At 39.5% G+C, this 6630-nt stretch overlaps 1 pseudogene; it reads right to left on the reverse strand.

Moving 5' to 3' along the window:
* Positions 1–365: 365 nt before the first annotated feature.
* On the reverse strand, positions 366–5014 carry LOC144043103 (chymotrypsin-like elastase family member 3B; annotated as a pseudogene).
* Positions 5015–6630: the final 1616 nt, after the last annotated feature.

Below are 6630 nucleotides of genomic sequence, written 5' to 3' on the forward strand. Positions count from 1 at the left end.
GGGTGCGACAGCAACCGTTGCGAGGTCTCTATTGTTTTTGTAGGGATTTTTCCTCTTACATATTATTATTCTCCGGCACAAAATTTGTTTCTGTTTTTCACAAAATTTTACACACACATCAAGTCTGGAAAAAAAAAAAAAAAAAAAAGATTTTGAGAGTTTTTGTACACGACTACAAAAAAAATGGGTCAATAGCACCCCCAATAGAGGTTTCATTGGGAGGCACATGTAGCACCCTCAGCCATGCAAAAAAGTCTTTGGTAGCCATAATGTAAGATGCACAAGAAGTGAACTATGAGTATTTGAATGTCCAATTTTGGCCCGTTTTTGCACAATTACAGGAGTTATACTTTTGCCCATTTGTCCTAGAAGATTAACACGATTGACTTCAAACTAGGGCTGTACCCTTTCAACACCTGTGACCGCAAGGGAAAAAAATCGTAAGTTTTTGACATACTCTTTGATGGAGGTTAGGCATCAAATTTTTCATTTAATTATTCCTTCTTAACGAATAAACCCATGACATGCAAAAAAAAAAAATCTGAAGCCATATGCTCAACCTAACAGTAAGTCCACCATTTTGATTTACTGTGGAATTTGTCGTCATATTTCTCGGCCTTTTGCATAAGACTCATTTTAACAAACTCCATCCTAGAGAATTCATCCGATCACCTTCAAACTTGAACAGTTATTTAAAGCTTTGTATTTGATCACAGACTGTTGCCATGGCGATGCACCATCTGCTAAATTATGCTGTTTTTTGAGAGACTTAACTCGCAAAAACTCAGGATACTTTGCACACACATCAGGTCTTGTAAAAACATTTGTTTTTTTGGGGTTCTTGTCCTTTGTGCCAGTACCCCAACACGGCCAGGGTTGTGAGGGCCCTTCAGAGTCGCCCTGGAACATGGCCGCAGATTAGGGATGCACGATAAAGTTATTTTCAACCGATACCGATAAACCAATTATTAAGAAAGTGCCGATGTTGAAAACCGATAAGTAAGCCGATAATTGCTTGCAAAATTTACTTGAATACACTTTTGAGTCGTACTATAAGTCTAACATGTGCAAATACATTGAAACATTCACCATGAAGCTGAATTTTATTGATATTTCTGCTTCAAAGACAACCGGTAACTCATTTTGAGTCATGTTTTAAAAATGCAATAAAAAAATGTGATTATTATATTTTGGGGAGACACAGTAAAGAAAGCCCACACTGGCGACTGCCGTGTCGCCATCTTCGCGCGCATTATGACGTCACAAATATGCGACACTACCATAGGAGAGGGGAGGGGTTGAGGAGTTGTGCACAACTTGAACCACAACCAGATGGACAAATGCGGCAAGTCTATTATTATCGGCGGATTTCTTTATCATTTGGTTTATCTGTATGACGTCAAATTGACCGATAATTATCGGCCACCGTTATCGTGCATCCCTACAGTGGATTTCAGAATACTGCCTTTTTTTTTTATTAACACCCCCTAAAACTTACATGGCAAGCAGACTTGCTCTCTCCTCCTGCACACCCCATTGTTGTTTTTGCTGAGCTGCCCCACCAATCGCTTTGACTGCAAATGCTGTGGCCCACCACAGGGAGGAGAGCCTGCTGTAGTTAAGCAGCTCGGGGCCCACCCGCTTCAAAACAAAAGTAGGGGGGAAAAAAATCATTTAGAAGCAGAATTTTAGTGCATGTGGACAAATTGTAAGCTCACAGTAGAGGCGACCCCGCCCTGTGACGTAGCAGGGCTGGTTGTGGGCGAGGGTTTCTCCGTGTTTGGGTAGGCATGCCAGTTGAAACTTCTCATTGAGGACGGCGCTCTGCTCCAGTTTAAGTAAGGCGATGTCATTCCTATGAAACAACACAATTGCAGTAAAGATGCTTTTTAAATTTGAAAACGTGTCAATGCCTGTACTGTCTTGTGTGGGCATGACAAGCTTACCCGCAGGACACACAATTGTCATTCCATTTGGGATGGATGATCATTTTGTCCACCCGAATGGACTGTTCGGGTCCCTCGTCTAAGCTCATATCGTGTTCAGCCACAACCGCCCTGTATGTGTGAAACCTGGGACGGCCAGAACAAAGAATCACCCTTGGTTCATGTGATATACAGAGCATATAAAAAGTCTACGCACCTTCAAATGGCAAAAAAAAAAGAATTACAATATTCTTAGTATTTATTATTATTATTATTATTATTATTATTATTATTATTATTATTATTATTATTATTATTATTATTATTATTATTGAGAAGTAAATGTCATTCAATGTTAGCGCAAAACCTTTAGGCCTCTACCAGAAAGCATGAGATGCCAGGGAGAAAGAAAATATTAAAACGCAGGTGTCAAACTCAAGGCCTGTGGGCCAGTTTTGGCCCGCCGCTTCATTTAATGTGGCCCGCAAAAGAAAATCAAGCACGTCAACTTCAATGATGCTTGCTAAAATCTGTACCAAAATTTCAAATTGTCATATAGACCAGTGGTCGACTTTGAACCAGACCGCGGTGGGCCGCACAGTTAAAAGAATAAAAAAAAAAACGTACTTCCGGTTAATTGATTAGCCGAGGCTTAAAAAAAAAAAATTTGAAAAGTGACCGGATTCTCTCTGTTTATGACGGACTTTTGGCGAATGTCAAGATGCTAATTATCTCAGTCGCGTAGCACTGATGCTAATCGACAAGTTAGCAAAATGAGTAAAAACACACGTTTTGAGAAAGTTTCTTTGCAGCGGAGAAACGACGCAGTGATGAGACAACACAGCAGCCTATGATGGCCAAGAAGGAAAAAAAAGGTGCATGGATTTACAGCTACATTTGATTCCCACGCATAATGGACTCGGCAAGCGGCTCTTAATTTAGCGTTATGATGAGTTACTCATGGATTTTATATTTATTTTGCGGTGCCTTGTTATGTTGGCGGCGCCAATATATCATGCCCTCCTTAAATCTATCTATCTCTTAAATGCGCCAGCTTGGCGCATTTAAGGAGGGCGCTGCTAATATAGTTACATAAAAATGTGGCTTCACATTTATTGTATATCTACAAAATACCCCAGTTTTTGTGTTACTCGTATCATTCATAATCATTACCATAGTGACCTCACCATTCACTGCCATTGACGTCTGTAGACGTCAAAAATTCATTTGAACTATTTCTATTAGTTTCACATTTTTTCCCCACTTTTGTTAACAAGAGTATGAAAACCTAGATTTTTTTTATTGTACATTTAGAACAGATATCAAATTTGTGGTTAATCGCGAGTTAACTATTGAAGTCATGCGATGAATTACAATTAAAAATTTTAACCGTCTGACGCCCCTAATTATGGGACTGCTTGAAAGCAGCACATATTACTCTCCACCCTAGAAAATCCCGAGATTTTTCCGCAAAAATGCGGCCCGTACCGTAGATCGCACCGGGACAAATGAGGTATCAAACGATGTGGCTCGATCCGACTCGGTGCGGCATTACTTTTCTAGGAATTCCGAGTTACCATGGCGACGCAATTCCCCAAAAACTCCCAAAAAACTCCCATAGGAAATGAATGGAGAAAGGGGGAACAAATTACAGATCAAGCACCTTTTTCCAAGACACGCTGCGCACGCATACGTTATCCGACCGGTACGAATTTTAGCTCATTTTGTAGGAATTTTTCCCATCTTTAGCTCAGTGTCGAAATCTTTTTTAAGGAATGTAAGCTCTCCCCTCTGTGCAGGTTCAAAGACAGTGAGCAAACAGCAGACAAATAGCCTTCTCCCATTGTTGTGTATTGCAAGTGCCAGAGTGGAGCAATTAACTTTAGAGTGGCGGGAACAAGTAAATGTACTTCCAAAAGTTTCACTTCAACTCGTCACCATGGCCACAATCTTTTCTCACTAGACGTCAAATTCTCACATTTTGTAGTCACGAGTGTCTTCTTTCAGACAAACTAACTTTAATTTGGCTAAGGTGTCATTTAGTACCTTTATTTTCACCTTAAGCATCTTGAACCATTAAGTCGTGAGAGGCTTGGTGCGTGACGTCTCTCTCCAACGTGTTAGTCCAATGCGTGTGCGTCAATGTGCATGTTTCTTAAAGGGACAGTAAAATACTTTTAGTTTACGTGGATTATGCCTAACTTCCACATTTCTTGACCGATTTTTGTCGTTTAAATTTTGAAACTGTTCAGCTCATTTACATTTTTTTAAATACATTTTCAGGGACAGTGAAATACTTTTAGTTGATGCTGGTTATGGTTAACTTCCACATTTCTTGAGCGATTCCAGTCGTTTAAATTTTAAACTGTTCAGCTCATTTACAAAGTCAAATGTGTGTGCGTGAAAGTGCATTTTTCTTAAAGGGACAGTGAGATATTTTTAGTTGATGTTGATTATGGTTAACTTCCACATTTCTTGAGCGATTCCAGTGGTTTAAATTTTAAACTGTTCAGCTCATTTACAAGAGTCAGCAGTCTCATTCAAAATTTCCGCGGGAATTTTTCTAGTTTTTAATAATCTTTTCTTTTTTTAATTAGTTAATAACAAACTTTTATTCTCGACAGGAAATTTCAAAACTTTTTTAATTTCCCGTTAAAAAATGTTTTTTTAAATTGAGATTTACGGGGTTTTGGTCACAGTAATGCATCACAAAAAAAGGGTCATTTAAACAAGGGGGTGTGTAGACTTTTTATATCCACTGTACTGTGCTTGGCGTCTAAAAAGGGCATCTTACGTGATGCAGTGTGCGGCGGTCAAAACCCAATTTGCCGCTATGAGGGTTCCTCCGCATGTCGGGTAGAAGGACTCCAGGGACACCTGCCACGGCCAGCTGTACGGTCGGGCTTCGGCGCCATTGACCACACGTTGGCAGGTGTCGGGCGGGTAGCTGGAAACTCCGCAGCCCGACACTTCAGACAACACACCAAAAGGCAAGGTGGGATTTATTCATACTTGACTCACATTCGGTATTCAAAATCGTTTTAAAACTCACCAGTTGTGACAAACATGAGGACAAGTGCAAGTTCCATGTCTTTATTGACTCAAAAAAAGAAAAAAAAACACACTTATCAAGCAGCGCTATTTATGGCATAGATGTTGAGTTCTCCTGGGAATTTCCCCCACTTCAGCCAGGTGGTGAAACAACAACATACAAGCCACAGTTCAGGTCTTGACATCTTTAAAAATAAAAATATTAGAAAGGAGTACTTTTGTGACCATAATCCAATGGTCTCGACTAACACTTAATATTGATTCTTTCACCAAATCCATTTTCATATGCATATGCAAGTATGCCTATGCTATAAAAAGTTTGACAACTAACGGCACACAGGAAGGTTGAAGCCTGGATTCGAACTCAGAACCGCCCTTCTGTCATGCAGACGTGTGAAACACTTAACTGTTATCTAATAATGTCCACCAGGTGGTGCTGACATCTTTTCTGACTGCTGTTGAGCGCCTCAAGATTGAAGCGCCTGGCAAAGCTTCAATCAAACTGAACATTGGCATTAATAAAAGGAAATAGTACTGATATTTGTATAATCAAAAAATGGAATGTAACCATGCCAAACTAAGTTATAAACAACATATTTCACAGAAAAGCCTCTGTGAGGTTTTTTTATTGTCTATTCTAGTTTACTCTACCATAAACAAATGACTGCTGCGCGTGCGCACACGACCAGATTGCTAATTTGAGGAGTAATTAAATAGAACGTGTCCCACATTTAGAGAAGCTTTACTTCGATTTGGTGACCCCTGCTGGCCTACTGGTGTAAATTGACACCGTTCCGTGCCTCAAAATGATGAATAATTCTTTTTTTTTTTTTTGCATTTAGGTGCATGATGTTACGGTCTCCAAGCACTGTTTTTACAGGTGTTAGCGTTTTAATAGTTGTCATGCATGACGTTTTATGGTTACTTTGAAGTGAATAAATTGTACTGGTAAGTTACATATTTGGGGGGGGAAATCGCACATCAAGTTAAAGTAACGTTTCAAGCGAATGTGTTTGAAAGGTTTTCTAAACAAATGTATGACGTAAAAATGTGATGAAAACTCCGTGCAACTGTCATCGTTGCTTTTTGCTCAGTTTTTATTTTTTATTTTTTTTAATGTTTTGTTTTTTAATTTACTAATTTAAAAAACACACAATCGAATCCATTATGATACAAATCCATTACACCTGAATGGAGGAGAAGGGGCCTTGAAAGCACAACCAGAGAGAGAAAAAAAAGCCCTTGTTGAAGTCAATAATGGTCCCAAGCAATTCACACATATTTATTTCTGCATTTTAGAAGCTTCAAGCCAGGGAGTGAAATCCGGACAGGTTGTTATAGCTACGCAATCCGCGGGGGTTCCGATGTCTATTTAAAAGCCTCTCGGACCCTCCCCTCTCTCCCCCCTTTAAACTACATTATATATCACACGCACTGCAATTCTCAATGAGTTCCAAAAAAGACATCTTCAAAATTGGCGAGTCAGGGAACGTCTCATCACAGATCACCCTTTGGCAATTCCTCATGATTGGGTCCTAAAAAAAGAGAAAGAAAGAAAAGAAAAAAAACAAGCAAGCTTTTTAACTTTTTTTTTTTTTTTTTCATATATGACTGTCAGCTTGTTCCACGGAGTGGTCGCCACGCGCGAGTTGAT

This window comes from Vanacampus margaritifer, chromosome 2 (genome assembly GCF_051991255.1).
Source record: "Vanacampus margaritifer isolate UIUO_Vmar chromosome 2, RoL_Vmar_1.0, whole genome shotgun sequence".
NCBI classification, from domain to species: Eukaryota; Metazoa; Chordata; class Actinopteri; order Syngnathiformes; family Syngnathidae; genus Vanacampus; species Vanacampus margaritifer.